Raw genomic sequence first — 22175 nt, forward strand, 5'->3', positions numbered from 1 at the left:
TTTAAAACCTTCTATCTTAGTTCTCAACTCCAGCTAGAAAACATGAGCATATGATTTTTGTTTCAAAATATTCCTTGAGACAAATGAGGAGGGAATAAAGTAAAACTAATTGTTAACTTGCAGAGAAGCCTCACTAAAGTTGTTTTTAGTGATGTAATATTCATGTCTATCAGTGTATTTTCAGCTTTTTTCAGTCTCATTAGGTAACACAATGTCAACAAAAAGAATATCATTTCAGTACCAAGGGCTTCTCCTGTGATTATCCAAATCCTGTTAATAATGCCTAAGGAATGGGTTCGCTGTTGCATTTTACTGTTGTAATATGTGTGCATGCTTGGGGCATACAGATGTAATTCCCTGATTTGTGTCACCACTTGTATTACTCAAGGTACGGTCAGATGAAGTGGGTAAAGATTGATAGTAGTTAAAAATTCAAGGGTCTTCTACAGCATGTCTCCAGCTGCTGTGTCAATATTACATGAATATTAACAGACTTTCCTTTCAATACTACTCTGTTGATACTGTCCAGCCTCGACTTAAGATTTCAAGGAGCTGAAGTATGGCTATAAACATACAGTCCACAAATACAGCTGAAAAATGTAGAAGCCACCTAAACTGCAAAATCTCTTAATTACACTGATGCTAATGGGGTTCAAAAATAACTAAAGCAGTTTCTACCATATCTGCTTTCTTCCAGTTCTGCCCATTCCTGTTTCTTGCTCACTGATATCCCCTATTGTACAGCAAGAAGGTGAAACAACTTAATAAAGGGGAGTGAAAAATGTATTTACTTATTCCTTGCACAGCTTTTTAAAATCTGAAAACATTCATTGTGGACGAAGATTATGTTGTTTCATCTAAACCTTAACCTGAATTTCTATGTCTGTTTATCTCATTTTTTGCACTATTAATTTAACCTAGGTGCTTTAGACCTCTTCCCACGTTTTCTAATTAAAAAGGTATTTCCATGGAGCCCACAGTGTCAGGCATAATTAGTGCACTTTGATTCCATATTATGGTTACCAGAACAGAACAGAATTTTGTGCTATTGACAGGATAACTTAATGGCTTGAAATGTACTGGATCGTTTGCATACTGTCCACAGTTCCTGTTTGTTCCCTGTGATATTTCTGGCACATAAGGTAAGGTGCATATACATATGATGTAGTGTACCTGACATGAGTGTTCAAGACATACTTTAAAGTGAAAGCTCTGCCAGAATGCAGGTAAAGAACGCCTGCCTTCTTAGGAGCAGGATGTATGTCTGAATTTCAGGGTACTTTCCCCCTGGAAACAATATTGTAATACCTTGTCAGAGTTCCTGTTGAAATCTGAAATCAGCTGGAATAATACAGTGGCTTTCGAGGTTTCCTTGTTGTTCTGGGTAAGTATTAATTTAAAAGGGGACACAGGGAGAGTGCAGATAAAATACCAGAGGAGTTTTCAGTCTGACTATTGTAATAACTTCTTTCTCCTTTCTCTTTTCCACATCCTTTGATTTTCTCTCTGTTTTCTCTACTAGATTATTCTCTTGTCTATGCCCTAAAATATGACTAGTTATCTTGGGGTTTTAGTACAGTCCCAAGGTAAATAAATCCCTGATATGATTCCACCAAGGCTTGCTTTACAGCCATTCATTGTTTCTCTTTTTCTTTCCTTATTTGGCCAAGGAAAGGTTTGGTATCATATCCACTTCTCCATTTTTATCTCATCATATGAGCTGTCACTAGCAAATGCCTGACAGCCTTGAAGCACTGTGTCAGATTTTCTTGTAGTTCAAGGTCACGAAGAACACAGTGCATACCTCTGAACTTCTGAATACAGCCTATTCTGAATACTCTCCCATTCCACTCTGGGGGTTTTGGAAACAACATAGACTTGTACTTTTGTAAAGACGTAAAAAAGTATACATTACAAAAGATGTGACCCTCTGAATTTCTTCAGCTAGATTCATAGAGTAGTTCTCACATTAGCCACAGTGCCTTCTAAGTCACCATTGCAGTGGGCAATATTAAAGACACTCATTTGCACACAAGGTTTCTCTCTTTGTACCATACTTGAACATCTATTCCAACTTGATCAAGAGGTCTGTTGATATATTCCGTAGAAGCATCTGGAAACATAAAATACAAATCTTTCTGTACAGTTTTAATGTGGCTGTTATGTCCTATGACTTGAAAGATTTGAAAGAAAGTAAGAATTATATGACACTGCTGCAAAGAGCAAAGGCCTGGATTTGTGAGGTAGAAAGATTTAATTTAAAATGAAGTAACTTAAGTCAGGTGACAGGACGGTACTGAAGAGAAGAAACAAAGGCATTTTAAACCACAGAAATACGTTCCTGATCTATAGATGTGTAAGATCTTCTCTCGAAGTCTAGTGTCTCTAGGGAAATTTTTACTGGGAATGAAGTAAGTGCCTGGATATGTTAGCCAGTCTGCAGATGTTGAGTACTTTATACTAGAAAGAAAAATGTATCTTGGCACTTTCATGTCATTCTTATGCTGCAGTTATATGGCACTATCCCACTATCTAGGACATTATAAAGATGTTGAAGAACACTGGTCCCAAGATGGACTCATGACTCACAACCAGCCTCTACCTGGACACAGAGCCATTGACCGTAGCCCTCTGGCTGCAACCATCCAATCAATTCTTTAATTCTTCATCTATTCAAATGCATAGCTCTCCAATTTAGTGATAAAAGTGTAGTGTGGAATCACATTAAAGATCTAGAAGAATCCCAGGTCGCTGATTTTAGATGTTCTTCCTTTTTCTACTGATGCCATGACATACCATAGAAGGCCACCAGGAAGTCTCAGGAAATACAGGCCAGAAATTCTTTACCTGTGTTCTGGCAGAACTTTCACTTTGAATTATTTGTCTTGCACTTTTATGTGGAGTACACTATATAATTAGGTACCTGCATCGTGTCTTATGTGCCAGAAATGTGTCAGCCTCACATCTGTTCTTGGGAAGATCATGGAACAGATCCTCCTGGAGGATATATTAAGGCACAAGCATGATGAGGAGCTATTCACTGAGCAGGGCACGCTTGCACCCATGATGTCCTCCTCTTCCCTCTGGCCCCAGAAGAACTTCCAGATTCTGGAGTTCCCTGTAACTAAAGGGCTGTGAGCTGTGTGGATGGGACCAGGCTCTTTTCAGTGCTGTGCAGTGACAGGAAAAGGGGCAATGGGCAAAAGGCAAAACTGGAATACAAGAAGTTCCATCTGAACATGAAGAACTTCTTTACTGCGAGGGTAACAGAGTACTGGAATGAGCTGCCTGGAGAGGTTCTGGAGTGTCTTTCTCTGGAAATATTCAAGAGCCACTTGGATGGTTTCCTGTGCAAGCTACAGTAGGGAGCCTGCTTTAGTGTAGGGATTGGACTCGATGGTCTCCAGAGGCTCATTCTAACGCCTGCAGTTTCGTGATTTTGTGAAAACTGGTCCCATCAAAGAAACTAAGATCCAGAAGAGAATAGTATTATCCAAAACACAAGAAAAAAAATTGTTTTGCATTAAATTTGATCAGTTTATGCATCAGATCATATGATAAGATTGCTCTGCTTTTCACAGAGTGTATAAATCTTACTAACAGTGTCAGAGCGAGAAGATTCATGTCAGAATGTGACCACAGTAGACAGAGGCTCCATTTTCCTTAGTGGTCAGCTGCATTTAATGCAAAGACAAATCAAACTATCACTTTACCATTTCTAAAATTGACTGCATTCCATCATCTCAGCTTTTGTTTTTTTTTTTTCATACATCCTCTTAATTGAAATGTAGGCAATGGCATTCTGTAAGGAAGAGTATTAAACAGTTAGTTTTGCAGTGCAATTTCCGATATTTAAAATAGAGCAGCTCTGTAACTTTTTCACAATTCAGTAATTTTGCAAGAGAAAAATAAAACTATAAATTAAATGCTCCCTGTGATGTTCTTGTTATACTTACAGATACTAATACATGTACTATAGACGTATTATATGACTGATTTAGGCTGTGAGTATAGGCCTCCAAACTGACAAAACAGGAAACACTTGCAAAGTAAGTGGTACTTCTGCTCATTCTCTTTTCCAAAGAAGAACCCTCAGTCCAGCTATCAGCCTAATTAGAAGTCACATGCATTTATATGAGATATGCACAAATATGTATGTGTTGAAATCCAGAGAGATATGCACAGTAATAAGTATTCAAATACTGCGCACACATGTGTATGAGTTGGGCAAGATTACCAAGGGGTGGGTGTAGGTGAGCAGAAAATAAAAGCTTACCCAAATAAAAAAGTTATATGGAGTAAAGACTACTTTGCATTCAGTGCACATGCCAGTTTGAGTGTCTTTTTTGCTAAAATAATTCTATTGATTCTACAGTTGATTATAGCTTATATTTAAAAAAAAAAACAACACCACGTTAAAAACTAAACAGTTGACCTCCTTATTTCAGTAAATATATTTACACTTTACACTCATTTTGTATAAGTGCTTGCACAAACACAATTACAGTTGCAAACCAAGCCACAGGTATGAAATGCACATTATTCCCTGTCTTACAGGTGGAGAAAACAAAACCCAGAGGGGCTATATTTGTGCCAGCTCTCGAATACCAAAACATTCATTAACTTAGTCATCTTTACATCTCTGTCACAATCAGAGTAGGTGATCTGTTGAAGCATATAATTTCCTTCATTTCCTTTATATTACTTCTCTTAGAAATAAACATTTTTTTTTTAGTCTGTGTGTTTAACATGTATACTGTGACTACTCTGTTCTCTTCTGACATAACCTGAGTTTTGAAAGGCCATTATCAGTAGCAGCTCTGCCTATGCCACAATGGAGAAAAGAACAGAGTTTCTTTCAGTTTCCAAGACTGCTTCAGCCAGCTCTTAGACACATTTCAACTATATGAGTTATCAAGCTAAAGAAACGCCTGCATACAGCATGGCACCAGCACAATCCTGACAGATATAGACTGCTATTTTATTTTTGGAAAATCAGCCTAGGGCTATTGTGGCTGGCTTGCTGACAGACATCATGTATTGCTATTCACACAGAGATATGTTAACTATAAAATCAAGTAACCCGAGGGTTTGGAATTATACTTGAATTTTTAATAAGTTGTCAAAAGCCCACTTTACAGCATTCATTTAAAATTGGACTAAGACTCTCTGCTGTCACTTAGAATGCACTTATCCACTGCAAAAACCAGTAAGGGGAAGGAGGCAGAGCTGCAGACTTCCTCTATGAAAAGAATTTCTGCTTTCTGTTTTATTCCTTGCCATTTTACCTGGCTGGGTGTATCTAATCCAAATGGTCAGACTGGATCGCCGTATGATTATTTCTCATCCATGCCCTTCTTCTTTAGTATTCAGTTCATCTTTGCGTGATCCAGCCAGTGGTTTCCGTACTAAAATCTCGACAATACGCCTTAATTTTCTTCCCTCTGATCCCTTTTCTCTATGGATCTTTTCTGGACCCCAAATGACCTGCTTTCAACAGCACTGTTTCATCCTACTACCCCCCCCTCCTCAGCAGCACACCTCTCACAAGCCCAAGTGCAGCATTATGGCTGAGTAATGTTTCTCACTCCATGGACAAGGGCACTGTGGCTTAAGCTTCTCCAGTGCGAGGGAAATCAGTGCAGTCTGCTTTTCATATGTCATTTCTCTGTAAATAGCTAAAGAATAGGTATGCCAACAGGGACTTGCAATGAATGCATTGTTTTTGTAGAACTACTGCATTTGTTACCCTTGTGTGTTGCAATTTACTTCCTTCATACACTTCCATCATGCTTTTGTAAAGGCCCTTGTCCCAAGCAGGTAATGTGTAGCACTTCGACGTCCAGTGTGGTACAGAAGAAGTCTCAACTGAGTTCTAGCTCCTTAAAGAAGTTAATACAGGATTCTATCATGTAAACAGTCTGGTGTGCCCATACCATCATCTGCACCATCATTTGATGTCAGTGCTGACTGCTGAAAAGTGGAGGCTGTGCACTGCAAGGGATTATTGGTCATATTGAGGTAATAGCCACAATGAGTGTCTAAGCTATGCCATTGTACTCTGGTTTCCCACAAAGGATTCAAAACCAAATTGACTCATGATATTGAATGTGAACAAGTCCATTAGGCTGGATGATATGCATCCCAGGGTCCTAAGGAAGCTGGCTGATGTGATTGCTCATATTTGAAAAGCTGTGGCTGTCAGTGGTACTCGATGGACCCCATCAGAAGAGGGGTGCACAACAATTGTGAGGCCCTACCTGGAGTACTGCATCCAAGACTGGGGCCTCAAATACAGGAAAGTTGTGGAGCTGTCAGAGAGGGTCCAGAAGAGGCCGTGAAGATGACCAGAGGTCTAGAGCGCCTCACCTATGAAGACAGGTTGTAGGAGCTGGGCTTGTTCAGCATGGAGAAGAGGAGGCTGCAAGGAGACATTTTAAGGGGATTATAAAAAGGAGGGGAAGCAACTTCTTATTCAGGTAGATAGTGATAGGACAAGGGGGTAGATAGTGATAGGGCTAGGGGGAATGCTTTTAATCTAAAGGAAGAGAGATTTGGATTGGATGTCAGGGAGAAATTTTTTTACTGAGACAGCAGTGAAGTGCTGGAACAGGTTGCCCAGAGATGTGACAGGTTGTGGATGTCCTATCCCTGGAGGTGCTTAAGGTGACTTTGGATGGGTCCCTGGGCAATCTGATGTAGTAGTTGGTCTAGCTGCTGGTAATGCTGCCTATGGCAGGGGCTTTGGAACTTGATGATCCTTGAGGTCATCATCCAAGCCATTCTATGATTCTATGATTCCATGATTCTAAGATTCTATGATTCTGAGATTAACAGTACCTCATTAGAAGCCCCTGTTTAAAACAAACAAACAAACAAAAAAAAAAACCCACTGTATTCTTCAAAGAGTACATTGGTGGTGATTTAGAGAATAAAAATGACACGTAGCTATTGATGCTTCTGTCTCCTGTGCAAACACACCTGCAAGAACCACATCATGATACCTTTGCCACACCTTGTGATTGCTTTCTTTGCTTTTGGCCTGTTAGTGGAAGGGGTGACAGTGGTTTGGTTTTTCTGTGTGTGTTTTTTTTCCCCAGGAATAATAGCTGCTATGAAAATTGACTTCTCCAATCAGGCTAACAAGCAGTTCTATTTCAACATGCTCAGACCAGAGATTACTATTCAATGTGATCACCCTCATAGCACAGAAATGCACTGTTTCCCAGTGCCCAGTCTGATCCTCCCTTGGCACTCTGTGCTGTTCCCATCCTGTCATCAGTGACCAGGAGCAGAGCCCAGCACCTCCCTCTGCTCCTCCACCTCAGGAAGCTGCAGAAAGAAATTGCTTAATTAACTAAAAAGTCTTCAATAGGCCTAATACTGAGAAAAGGCTACACTTATTAGATGTCGTATAGCCAAAGTTGGGCAGTGCTACTCTCCAATCTCTTTAGGTGTCATTAGGGGAGTTATCAAGCTTGTAATGCTTAAAAGTAAGAGATTCTTAATGGACAGAGTTTGCCTTAACAGTAAATCTAGCCTAAAACATGAACCAACCAGGTTGGCCGTAGACAGGAACCCAGCAGTGAAGTTCTTAGTTTTGAATAAGTTATGTCCAGCTAGAAGATCTAAATCCTGCGGCTTATTATGCATGTCCATCTGTCTGTCTATCACCTGTCTATTTATCAAAATGAGCTTCTTAAAAAGTGTATGATACAGCATTATTTGTAAGTATGAATATGACAAATACTAAAGTAGAATGTGTCTGTGCAAGGGAAGAACAGATGGCTGGATGTTCAAATAGGGTTTTCAAACTCTTGATTTTTAAGGCTTACAACTTTAGCAACAGTGGTTTTTTTTTGTTTTTGTTTTTTGTCTTTTTTGTCTTTTTTTTTTTTTAATGTAGTTTCTTAATATGGTAAATAATTGTAGTAGCTCCGCTTTATGGCAGTTTTCTCCCTTTTGATGAGGCATCTCTGAATATTGTTTGAATTTTTTCCTTTGCATTTCAAGAGGAGGAAGTAACTTCATTTATGGAGGACTTTGAAGAGATGAAATAGGCAGGACAAGCATTGAAGCCCAGTGAGCAAGGAGGCGTCCAGAAGCATAGAAACAAATTATGGGCTGCAAGAGAGGGTGACAGCAGGCAGCATGGACCAGAGGGTGTGCAAATGAATCACACCTGGGACAGCAAAGACTAAAAGCACTTTTCCCTCTGGCTTATTTCCACATAGAATATTTCTGTTATCCCCCTAGAACTCTGTAATTAGTGAAATGTAACCTGGATTTCTTTTTCCTCAATAGGGAAAGTACATTTTTCTTAACCATGCTTTTTTAATGAGTTTGGGGTTATATTTAAACAAAGTAAAGAAAAAGAAAAAAAATGCCCCTTGAAAAGCAAATGCTGCAAAAAGTGATGAGCTAGTGAAGGAAGATAGAGGAAACATCTGGATACCAGGAAGGGTCACTTCACTTACAGGACAGAAGAGATGAAAGTTTGTGTTGAGGATCCTAAAAGCAATCTGTCCCTTAGAAAAAGTCATAAGCTGATTTTTATGATGGTAGCTTTTGTTATCTCCCTTTTTATTGCTCAATTCTCTCTTTAAATCTTGACTTGTTAAAACATCAGAAAACATGAAGAGGCTTAGACTCATGAGATACGCAAAACTGCTTGAGTATTTGCTAATATGCAGTCAAGCTTTGTCTCCTGACAGTGATTTCTGACTTCTCTTTGAGGCACTCAGCTATCTTGGTTTATATCAGATCTGCAATCTCAGACAAAGCAAAAGACAGTGGAAGAGGACAAGGTGGGTTGGAGAATGTTATGTCAAGTACTAACAGCTGACAGGAAAACATCCTGGTTTTAGTATGTGGCTGTGAAGAAGAAAGAACAAAGGTACTGAGACAAATTGCTGTCCATCCTTTGGAAATTCGAAATGAGGAACTGAAAATTCTCCCAGACAAATAATCAGAGTGGGATTTTGACCTGACAGCTATAAATCCAGTGATGTGCTAACAGGGGATCCTCAGGGCTTCTGGTTATACTCAACCAACAAGCATGAGTGAAAACTTGGAGTGAATTCTGTCTCTTGATGCTGATCACTTCTGCCATAGCTGTAATCTTAGAAGCTCATTAAAAACACTTTAAAGGACCCCACCCACGTTTTCACATCATGAATTTCAATAAATCTTTGTTGTAAATGATAGGATATACTCAGACTCCTGACAATAGAAAGAAAGGAGGGCTTTCTGTTACTGTACCCTGCACCCATTGAAGAAAATAATGGTCATTGTCACACAGACATAGTGAGTGACAGTCCCTTGAAGTACATTAAAAACAAGTCATCTTTATAGTGCTTTTGTTCAGAAGAACCTGATAGTCCTGTTAGTGAGCAATATCTGATGTGTGGGCTCTGTCTCGCAGCCCAGGTCTCCCCAAGCACAGACTGATGTCAGATATGCAGAATGACACTGACTGAGCCAGGTCTTTTGTGGATGGAAACCAAGTCTCTTCAATAAAAAAGAGAGCACTTCCAGCCCCTTCCCTCTTCCAGCCCAGGGGAACTATGTAAATGTATAGGCTCCTTACATTTTGCAGTGCATGTCCACAGACAGCATCGTGGAAAAGCATCAGCCATCAGTCATCTGTACAACACGACCTACATGCACTCATTTACACTGGAGATTTCTGGAAAGTCAGACACATGAGATTCATAATTGTGAGAGTCTTCATGCATTGTCTAAGGTAAAAATAAATCATGCCTGCAAACCGACCTTTCCATCCCACCAAATTGATTAGCTTATTGATCAGAAAGTTACTCTTCTTTCTTTGGTCATTGCTTTATGTTATATCTGTTATGTTTTTCTCCACCATTCTTCATGGTGAGTCAGTATGATACAATATGCATGTAAGCCAAAAAATTAATCAATGGGACAACATAAGAAATGCAAAAAAAAAAGCTGTTGATCAAACAAACCAAGTGTTTGACAGCACAAGAGTGCTTAGAATTATAGCCTAACCCAAGGAATGAATCTATATCTGACCTAATTAGGAGAAATGTCTTCATAGAGGAATGGACTGGGGATAACACAAACTACTGAGCCATAATACCTACTGCTGACATCATATGCTTCTTCTTATAAATTATTGAAGCTCCTTTGCTACATTATTGTCCCTCTGGATTATTGCAGATACTGGGAAAATGGAATAAGTACTTACTTCCAAGGGGTGAAAACATTATAGAACTTTTCCTGGGGATGTGATGATCTAGCACTGCATCTGAAGCCAATCATGCAGACAGCAGATAGCTGCATCACCACTGTGTTTTTTAGGACTGGTAATGACCACCTTCTTTTAATGCACTCAGACTTACTTGAGCCAGAATGGAATTGCAGTAAAGTTGTTAGTTTAAATATTCAACCCAAGAGCTTTTTATTTTCTTCCATTACTGTACTCTTGCATTACATTTAGTATATTGCAGAGGACTGAGTTGGTAAGGATCAAACTCCACAGTGCAAGGACTAGCTAGAAGCTGTGAAGTTTTTGCATGTTGTTAACTTCCAGCTGCTTGGATTAGAATTGGGGGAAAAAAAAGACCTCATGCAATTTACTAAGATATCCTCAGTCAGTCTGCTTTATGGAATTATATGAATGGTAGTTCATGAAGCTAGATTATATTACATATCAAAGCCAATCAAAAAGATGCAAAATTATGAGGGTGAGTGTATATCCAAGAGAGAATGAGGTGGCAGAAAAACACACTAAGATTTTAGTAGATCATGAAGGAAATAATTCAGTGCTGCAGTACAATAAGCTCAAAATTCAAAAGGGTGGGATCACGTAATACACAACTTTATTTAAACTGCATGTGAAGTTTCTGCTATCTTCTTTTGTTTTTGCTCTCATCAAACATCACCTTTACACTGCTGTGCCACAAGAAGATCCCAACTTTGGGAAGTTCCAGAGGGAAGCCTGCTTCACCTATAAATGCCCATGTTGTTTTGGACTCAAATGCCTCTCTCACCCCTCTAAAATTGTTCTTCTCAAATCTTTGGTGAAACCTCTGTGTTCTCAAGCATCACTTGCATAGTTATTCCTTACAAATCCACCAGACCTCAGAAAATTTTCATTCCAGAAACCCACTGGGAGATTGCTTAGCAAACTGCACAAGCTCACTGCTTTCTTGGTGAAGACCACACTGTAGTTAATTTTCAGGCAGCCTTCAGGATGCACAGTATGTTCATCTTTGCTGTCAGTCACTTCAGAATTCACTGTGGAGATCACAAGGCTGCTGTTATTGGAAAAGTTTAATTCCATCATGCATGTGTTGGGAGGTTGGCAGCAAGGGCCATGCCCTACTGTGAGAGATGTATTTGCAGACTTTGGACATGCATTTGGAGAGGGCGTCCTAGAGTTCACTGCAAATCTTGGATGCTCCTGAAATATCCACATTATTCCAAATTGTCCTCAGGCAATTGACTTCACATTATTCTAAATTGCCCTCAGGAAATGGACTTCACCTGGAATACTACATAGTGAGTCTTCACCTGGAGTACTGCATCCAGATGTGGAGTGCTCATTACAGGAGAGATGTGGACCTGTTAGGGCACATCCAGAGGAGGACTACAAAAAAAATTCAAGGGATGGAACACCTCCCCTGTCAATACAGGCTGAGAGGGGAAAGGTTGCTCAGACTGGAGAAGAGAAAGAGGGAGACAGACTCATTATCAGGATCTGTTGTTATAGGGCAAAGGAAAATGGTTTCAGACCAAAACTAGGGAGATTTAGAATGGATATAACAAAAAAGTTTTTTATGGTAAGGGTAGCAAAGCACTAGAACAGGTTGCCCAGAGATGTGATGGATGCCTTGTCCTGGAGACATTCAAGGTCAGGCTGGAGCAACCTGATCCAGCTGTAGGTGTTCATTGCAGGGGAGTTGAACTAGATGATCTTTAAGAGTCCCTTAGAACTTAAATGATTCTGATTTGATGATTCTATACCTGAGGTTGTATGCCATCTCTTCCTTATTCTTGCCTTCAGTATGGGGAAAAAAATTCTAATACTTTGGCTTTTGAGAGCTCCCATCATTTTGAAATGAGACCTATGTGTTTTTCTCACATTTCTTCTTTCTTCCCAGTTCTTTTCCCCCAGTTTTTTTGTAGATGAAAATTAAATGAGTCTGAATACTTCTGATTTTTTTTTTTTTTAAGAAAAAAAAAATTAAACTTTGAGAATTCTGCTGCAAAGTGCTGAATTCGTTTCCTAGATCCATAACTCATCAAATGGCTGAGTGATAGCTGTGTCATAAATGGCTTTAGCATTCTGTGAAGGAATTTGATATTAATTTTGAAGTAGAATTCAATACCTTGAAGATTTCTTGCCTAGGGATAATTGTGCCTGCAAAGTTCATGAGCCGTGCCGTTGCTTAATGGAATAAACTTATTCTGTGGACTATTTATGGATTTTATTAAGAAAGCAAGCTGGATAAAATATGCATAACAAATATATTGCTGATTGTCCCACAGTTTTACCAACCTAAGGTCACATCTGAAAATAAATCTTTGATCAAATAAGACTTACTGTCCAATTAACACAGCTGGCAATTAGGCCCAATTAAGAGGTTGTCTATGGGATGAATGATTTTGTTTTTGTTTTATTCAGTCTGAACTGTTGAGGGAAGTCCAGTTAACAAGAGAAGTGATACTCTTCAACACTGCAGTCATCACTACACTTCATTGATCTCTCTGATGAAGGGCATTTGTACCTATAGGATGAAAATACTCATAGGATCTAACTGCCCATTCTCATCCTCAATCTAGTCAGATTAAATCACTCAAGCAAATAGTATATGATTTTTGACTCAGATAAGGGAAAGTATGGCAATTTCAGGGCTCACAGCATCTTTCAGTTTAACCCTTATATCTTCTCATCTCTCATTATGCATCTTAATGTGTTGTTTTTTTTTTTTTACTCTGCCATTTCCTGATCAGTCCCACTTCATCTGGATACTCTTTTAAACAAAATTAATCCAATCCAATGAGAACTAAGTCCCCCATTAAAGGCATCATCCCTCTTTCCTGTCTGTTCCCTGACAGATACACTGGTGTAAATGAAAGAAATTAGAAATAAAAGATATCATTCCTGTTTCATGTGAGAAACAGGAAAAAAGAGCTTAAGCTTCCGCTTCACTTCTTAGCATGTGCAAGTTATGTAGTTAATTTTCTCAAACCATATGCTGGAGGCTTTGCTAGAGTTTGCAATCCATGTGGCATTTTTTACCACACTGTAGTATGATCAGGCTGCTTTTGCCTCTGCTCTTTCCAAAAGAAGCAGCTGCACATGGTTCTGCTTTTTGTTGATGGCATCAGGAGAGGGTGTTGCTTCCCTTCAGTGAGTACCTTGCACCCCCATTTGCACTGCCTTGTGATCACAGTTTTCAGCCTCAGAGCACAGTGAGTTTTCTGCCTTGGAATGGCTTCAATTTTGCCAATCCAGCCAGGATTAGCTGCAGATAACAGAACTTTCAAGGGGAAAAACATCCTACCTATGGGAGGCTGAACATTTCATCTTCTCTGAGACAGTACTCACAGACAGTGCCCCAGCAATTCATAGCAGAAACTCTTCATCTAGCGAATTAATCCTACTTATTTTTCTAATAACAATTACTTCCAACTTTTTGCTGACAAGTATTGCTGAAAATATTTACATAAATGCATGATGTGCCTCAGGGCAGTTTGACTATAAATGTGGGTGAGTCCAATGCTTATAAATATAAAGAATGGCTGTCAAGAGGATAGGGCTAGGCTCTTCTTGGTGGTATCCAGAAACAGGATGAAGGGCAATGGGCACAAACTGAATCACAGGAAATTCCAGACAAACATGAGGAGAAACTTTAACTTAGGATGAACACTGGAACAAGTTGCCCAGAAATGTTGTGGAGCCTCCTCTGGAGATATTCAGAACACTGCCTGGATACTTTCCTGTGCAACCTACTGTAGGGAACCTGCTTTAGAAGGGGGGTTGGAGTCAATGATCTCCAGAGGTCCAACCCCTACAATTCTGTGATTCCTCAGAGGAGGCATAAAATCTCACTAACTGAAAACTTTGCTTCTATTCTTACAGGCTAGAATCTTGGTATGAAGTAACACAGCAAAAAGCAATAGCCACCCAAGTGTAGATGCTCAAAGAATTGATCCATCACTGAGTGACATTTGGAATTATGCATTAAAAGCATAAGCAAAATTTTGACTTTATTAGGTATTAGAGGGGCCAGATTCACTGATGTGAGACAACACAGAAGCAGTGTCAAGAGAAACATTGTATCCCCAGGATCTGGCACTCAAACACACCAAAATAAGTTTTTTTAAAAAACTAAAATACAATTTTATACAAGCCAGCAGATCATTGGTTCAACAGACAGCGCAGGTGTGGACTTAAACATTCTCCAGACAAGTAAATTGATTAAGGAAAGTCATTACTTACATCTCTTGAGTTTAGTAATGGGAGACCTGAGGATTTTAAAAGCATATCAGATTTCTAAAAGACTGATTCTGGACTGTGTTTCAGAGTACATCAAATACTGCTGTACCTCCATAGGATATCTGATCCCTACCGTGCAGCAAGCAGGCAGGGCTGTTACAGCAGCACAGGGGGTCTGGCCAGGCTTTTCCTCATGCTGCTTTTACTTAGGATAATCACAGCAAACACCCATACAAGAGCCATCTATGTTTAAGGTCACATTGTTCCTTTTCTTTTGCTCAATCACAGCCCTCCCATTCCCAAAGGCCCATCCTAAGTAGGCTGGATCTGCCCCCAAAGGGATACAGCCAGTACCTGCTGAGCACAGACCTGGGGTGGGTAACACTGCCTTTGAAATCCTCTGACAAATTTAGGATGGGTGTTTTTTCTTTTCTTTTTCTTTTTTTTTTTTCTTCTTTTTTTGACAGGCGTGCTGCTGGTGGAAGAGCCTGTGCAAGAGAAGGTTTGCATAAGACTAGATATGGCAGCATTTGGGATGTAAATGCATTAGAAAATTACCCACATAGGCTGGCTTTTCAGTAAGTGCAAAGGATGACACAATAGATATTTGCCATCTCTAATCTTTATTGTATCCATCAACTCTGGATTAAGGACAAAGCTGTGTGTTTCTACTCAAATTACTTTGCCTGGAACAGTTAATGGTGATATTTAAATTGTCATCATGGGATGTCAGAGCCAATGTTCTTCTGAGGCAAATGAAGTTGTTCACACTTCCCCAGACAGTAATGCTCCTGACTGCCTGCTGACTATCAAACAATACTTTCTTTCCATTCTAAGGGCTGTCTAGTGTGAATGTAGTGAACCAATTGGAAAATATCTGACCTTATTTGTTACAGGGAAGAAGAAAGTCCTGGCTTAGCCTTTTTCAGTAAGAAACGTGGCATTATCTCTCTTCTATAAATGTATCCTCCAAAAGCACACAGCAGTTGCAGAAAAACACCATCCCTTGTCTTTTGATATACCTTCTGATGTACTTTTTTAAGATTTAACTAATTTAACTATGTGTAGCCTTATTCCCTGTAGGAGTTAAATGTTCCTCATTAAAACGTGCCACAACACTGGTCCTTCTGGAACTTGGCCATGGCTGTGCAGACCATGGTGGTATTGTGCAGGCCGCCCTGGTAGCTCCAAACATACTGTGATATGAAAAGCAAAGCAGTGTGTCCAGCAACTCACTTTACAGATCTCTGCACTGTCCCAAGAGGTGCTCATCCAGAGCTGCTATGTTATGCCACTGCAGTGTGCCTTGTAGGTAAGACCCCTGTAGTGTTGGGTTCCACAGTAGCTTCCAGGGATTTCAAGTTTCCATCAATGAAGGTCCTCTGGAATTTGGCGTTAACACAGTTCATATATGTCATTCAGCACTACATTTATTTTTATACTTCTGTGCTGCAGTGGTTTCTTTCTTTTAGACAAGAAAGGTTTCTTCACAAACTTACTCTGTATGACCTCTGCCACTTGTTGTGCTTTTTAAAAAACCCTTCTAATATTTATTGATTCAGTTATTATTCTTTTTTAGTTGTGCTAACAAGCAATACGCCTGTTATCTGCACAAGGCTGCATATCAATTTATGTTGCAGCACAATTCCTATTTCAGAAAAGAACCTTGGAAATTTGCAATGATACCACTAGCTTGACAGATCACTATAAACAGGTCTGATGCATATCTCAGTGTGTGTAAATAGTTCATTAACAAGGAAACTATAAAGAGAGTTAAAGAATATGAAGAACCAGCCCTTGGCTTTCTGTAAGACCAATGGAACTTAGTGCTGTCTTGTGTGTAATTCCTTACTCAACACTTTTATGCAAGAATTAGAATCACAGAATCACCAAGGTTGGAAAAGACCCACAAGATCATCCAGTCCAACCATCACCAATAGTTCTCACTAAACCATGTTCCTCAACACAACGTCCAAACATTCCTTGAACACCTCCAGGGTTGGTGACTCCACCACCTCCCTGGGCAGCCCATTCCAGTGCCTGACCACTCTTTCAGAGAAGTAATATTTCCAAATGGAAATTTTACTAACAATTACTGACAATTTGATGAAAAATTAAATCATAAATTTACATATGATTTTCCTTCGGGCATGCAAAACTGGAACCTGAATGACATGAGGTTGCTTTGGATAGGTTTGAGGTTGCTTTGAGGTTGCACTGTATGTCAGTAGAAATTAGATGGATTCCAAAAGACTGTTAAACCTGTGGCAGAGGGGATAGTCAATTAGCTAAAGTATTAAAATGAGACCAAGGAAGTTTTTTAAAAAAGGTCCATCTTGTGATTTTTGTAAACATGAAATTATATGGGATGGCTGTGTTTTTCTAAATGTCATTCTGTTGTGTTTGTGAATGTAGTGAACCAATTAGATAAAATTAGATTTCAAGCCTGATTGACTTTTAAATATTCTATTTGATCACTGCATTTTCTGTTTATTGCATTGTTCAGGAAACATCTTGAAATGGCTGTTGAATCAAGGAATTAAATGAAACTTTCACTGTCGATAGCCTAGCTGGGGCTTCTGAGATAGCATTATGGCAATTCAGTTTTATTCAGTGCCATTAAGTGCTGAATATCCACAGATCACAGAACTACACATCTGGAACAGGACACACTGGCTGCTGGAGTGCTTTGGCATTTATAGCTGGATAGCACTTGAAGATAATAAGAAGTCTGAGACTGTGGCAACCATAACTATGAAATATATAACAATAGTAACCTACGAAGTTGGAATATATATCATGAAATATTGGGGGATAATTCGAATCTGCAAAGCAATCTGTTTTTCATTTCAACTGTTGGGCCTATGTAAGCCATAACTTATCCAGGTATTACTCATGTGGGAAATAACTTCAAATTTAGCACAACTCATGGAACAAAAAAGGTAGAACACAAATGATATAATACCCATTGTCTCCTTACCCCCACTGTGAAGAAAAGGAATTCTTGCAGAAAAACATGCTCACTACTTGGAGAGTGAGTGGCAAGTCTATTGCAGCTGTCAAGGGACAAGTCTGCTGGAGAGAGAAATCCTGATAGCGAGAAGAAAGCTCACTTTCCACCACTCCAAGGAGAACTGGCATGTGGTTGGCCCTAGATCCCCCTACCCAAACAATCTGAACACTCTTTGACCACCCTGAGATGAAGCTGAAGATGACATTACACTAACGTGCTTCCTTATGGCCCACATCAACTTGGATTTCTTTCCCCCAAGCCAGAGGAATCATTGCTGCTTTCCACATTGTATTTGATGCTCTGGGAAATGGGCTTTGGACCAGAGGGAAAAGAGAGGTTTGAAAACCTATCTTTGCTCTGGCAGTCTGAGACAGTATTTCATAGGAATGTTGTTTTTTCATGCTTCCATGACAGTCCTGCTCTCAGTCAAAGGTCAGAGTGTCCCATTATCCTTTTCCTGTGTTATCAAAGCCATGATAAAAAAAAAAGTCCAAATAAAAAGCTGATGACACCATTTTTTTCCCCCTTGTGATAAAACAGAGAGGCTACAGGCAAGAAAAAAGAGGGAAAAAACAGTAAAGCCATTTCATTCTTTTATTTTTCACTTTTCTGCTATGGTAACTCTTATACCAGCATCCTTCCTGTTCTCCTGAGGCAACCAATTTTCTTATTAAAGGCAAAACATGCAAATGTTGTATGAAGACGCTACAATGGAACCTCCCCAAAATAATTTTTCTGTGCCTTTGGTCTCCAAATCCAGAAGTAGTAACAAAAGGAAGATGCTATGGAAAGGGATCTTGGTCATGTTCCTGTGCCTACTCAAAAGGAGTAGTGATCTGTCATTCAACAGGTATTTTTATTTTCCTTGCTCCCACTGATAAAATCTATGCAGTCTCAGCATTACTTTATAGCAAACCTGACCCCTCAAAAACACAAATCGGGGTACTTCCTACTAGAACACAGATAAAAAAACAAATTTGACACACAAGCCAAACCCAGCTAAGCCTCTGAATCATTCCCAGAGTGCAAACTTAAATGTGTCTGTGAAACAACCCACTCTAGATGAGGATCCATCTTTGCTTTGGCAAGTGTACTGGGCCATGATTTCCTCTTTTGAGGATCCCACCCTCAGGCAGGAATAGCTAGCTATGCAAGTACAGGGTGATGAGCAGCTGGCTCGGTAGCTGTTCTGCTGAAGGCATTTAGAGCTGTCATGTCTCTAACCAGATTGTGTTGCAATGTTGTTGTGAAAGAGAAAAAAAATTATCATAAGGCAAGCAGTGGAGCCTTGCCTACAGAGCACATGAAGGAGTCCTTCTTACTCAATTCTGCAACAGCCTCAGCAGAGAGCTGTACCCCTTCAAAAAAAGGTATGGATCAATTGGGTAGAAACCGAAATAAACAATAGTCTAGAAAACATGATGTGTGAAGAAAATTAGAGCATGTTGGATTTACTCTGCCTAAAGAGAGAAGAATGCCGTGAAAATAGCTTCCGAACAAGTAAAAGGCTGCTGCAAAGAGGAGTAAGAAAGGCAGGAGTCCAAGAAGTCAGAATCTTAAGTTACAGCAGGAAAAACTCAGCCAAAAGGTGAGAAATCATAGAATCACAGAATGGCCTGGGTTGCAAAGGACCACAATGCTCACCCAGTCCCAACCCCCTGCTGTGTGCAGGGTCATCAACCAGCAGCCCAGGCTGCCCAGAGCCACATCCAGCCTGGCCTCAAATGCCTCCAGGGATGGGGCATCCACAGCCTCCTTGGGCAACCTGTTCCAGTGCCTCACCACCCTGTGTGTGGAAAAACCTCCTCCTAATATCTAATCTAAACCTCCCCTGTCTCAGTTATAATATTTCCAAGCAGGGGAACTGGGCTAGACTGCCCTCAGAGGCAATTAGAAAGTTGCTGACATTGGAGATCTTGGAGGACACATCAGATAAATACTGATCAAGAATAAAACATTAATACTTCCTTAGGGAAGTGATGCACTAGATGGCCTAGGATGCAACAAAATTATCTGGCAAGTATTGCTGACATAGTCTCTGGTTAGCTGCAACCCCTACATATAATGCCCCGTGCAAATGACTTCTGTAGAGAACTTCTGTATGGCTTATGTGACAGAGATATGTGCCAGGTGTCCATCCAAGGGGCAAGGAGTGCATGAAGCAATGCTGCCTGCACCTCTGATACCTGTTACTGACACTTGAAAGCTGTTTCTGGAGTGACTTGCACAGAGAGACAGCCAAGTAGATTCGCCAGTGTTCCAGTAAGAGCCAGTGATGGAGCAGATGACTTCCCCCTTCCTCTGTACTGTACTAAGGACTTGAGGCTCTACTGTGCCACCAGGTTGGATGGCAAGATAGTCGTGCTAGTGATCATCAATCTCTTTTGTAACTCTCTCTTTTAACTGGAGCATGTAACCGGGTGCAATTGGGAAGTGAGCACACTGGATAGGAAGTAGCTGATTTATTTTGGGAAAAACAGAGTATTCCATGATAGACACATCCCAAGTTGTGCCAAGTCATCTATGCCATGCACAGTCCAGCACCAAGGCTCCTCCTTCTCCTGGGATACCCAAACAGTAGGCAGCACCTGATGTCAGAGAAATGTGTCACCATCAGTGAAGGCATAGGAGGTTTTCGTGTTGCACAGTAAAAGAAGAAAGATGACACATGTTTGACTGACATTGGCAGCCTGATATTTGACAAGAGAGTTTTAAATAGGAGGATGGAGGATTTTTCCCTTAAACTGATATTTATAAACATTAATTAAGCTTCATGTGCCTTGAAACATCCATCATTTTATAATCACAGAAGCTAAAGCTCACTGATTTGACTTCAGTCCTGACACAAACAAGGGAGGACCTGGTTTTGGCTAGGCACTGACTGCCACTGGCTTCAACGCAACAGCCTCAGCAGGTCTGGATGGCTCCTCCATGACATAAGTCCTGCTGTGCAAGCACTATCAGCACTCCCACCAGGCTGGCTGGTGTGTAGATGCTTGAGGCATGGCAAACAATACTTTTGGTAATTAATCAGCTGAAGTCTTCCCCTGTGCTGCACTTGCAGTTGTTATTAGGAAAACAGGCAGGATGGAAACCTTGGGACCTTCCACAGTCCCATCTCCAGACAGCCATGAGCCATACACGTGCACTCCTACTGCCATCCATAGCTCTCTCATGTTCTCACAAGCCTACTGAGCTGGAACAAAAATTTGTGTCAACCAAATTGACCCAGGTCTCCACATTAGTGTAATTAAACACAGACACATCACAAGCTAGGGCTAGCCTCAGGCCTGTGTGAATAACTGTTGTACAATGGCAACAAAGGACAGCGAGTCCCAAATTAGCAGCTTTGCTGTGGTCCCAAATGGGACATTTGCCACTGAAACATTATTTTTGCCTTTTCTTCTTGTTGGCTTTTGTTTGTTTGTTTCCTTGAAGCCCAGCTGAAATGACTACGGGACTATTTTCCTTTCACTTCCTTTCAATTGTGGAGGACCTTGGGGGTCTTACTCATAGAATCATAGAATGGCTTGGGTTGGAAGGGACCTCAAGGATCATTAAGTTCCAACCTCCCTGCCACAGGCATGGCCACCAACCTCCAGATCTGGTACTAGACCATCCAACCTGGTCCTGAACATCTCCGGGGGCAGAGCATCCACAGCCTCTCTGGGCAGCTGTTCCAGCACCTCACCACTCTCTCTGTAAAGAACTTCCCCCTGACATTCAATCTGAAGCTTCTCCTTGAGCTTAAAACCGTTCCTCCTTGTCCTATCACTATCTACCTTTGTAAAAAGTTGATTCCCCTCCTTTTTATAATCCCCCTTTTTTCAAGCATTTTTACAGGGGGTTGTGCTGATGTCGTTGTGACTAAAGTAGCAACGGTGATTTATCAGTAGTGAGAAATCTCAACCTGTTATGCGCTTCTCAAGTTATATCCTTTTCTGATTCCTTTTTTGGGGCTACAATTTTACTGATGCTATCATCCCAAAACTCTCTGAACTCTCTTGCTATCAGAAGGCAAAATGTGCCTGTGGTGTGTTGGGAGACAGCAAAGCCAGTGTGTTTTTCTTCTTTTTCTTTTTTTTTAAGAGGATGTACTCATTTTTCTTAAATCCCATCCTCATTTTACATTGTAAAATATGGTCCTCCTTTTGCAGGTGCTGAGGGTTTTTTTTTCTGCAGAGAAAAAGGAATTCTGCCCACTGCTTGTGGGTAAAACATGAGAGGATTTGACTGTTCTGTGTATGTATTACTGACTGTAAGAAGAGAACACTGGAGAACACTGAGAGGGGATCCTATCTTCTATAGAGAGAGTGAAAACAGGATGGGGCCAGGCTCTGTTCAGTAGTGTGCAGTGACAGGGCAAGAGGTGCTGGGCACAAACTGGAACAAAGGAAGTTCTGTCTGAACATGAGGAAGATTTTCTTTTCTGTAGGGTAGCAGAGCACAAACTGCACAAAGAAGTTGTGGACATTCAGAACCAGCCTGGATGCTTTCTTGTGCAACTTATTGTAGGGAACCTGCATTAGCAGGAGGGTTGGACTCAATGATCTCTAGAGGTCCCTTCCAACTCCTATATTCTGTGATTGTGTGATTGTGTGATTTAAAAATACAAGTTATCTGGCAGTTCTGCAGGCTACTAGTTATGGTTTCTTACATGAAACTTCAGTGCAAGATGTAAAA

The sequence above is a fragment of the Centrocercus urophasianus genome, unplaced genomic scaffold (genome assembly GCF_019232065.1).
Source record: "Centrocercus urophasianus isolate 14NV4802_14NV808 unplaced genomic scaffold, USGS_Curo_1.0 seq_11, whole genome shotgun sequence".
Lineage (NCBI taxonomy): Eukaryota > Metazoa > Chordata > Aves > Galliformes > Phasianidae > Centrocercus > Centrocercus urophasianus.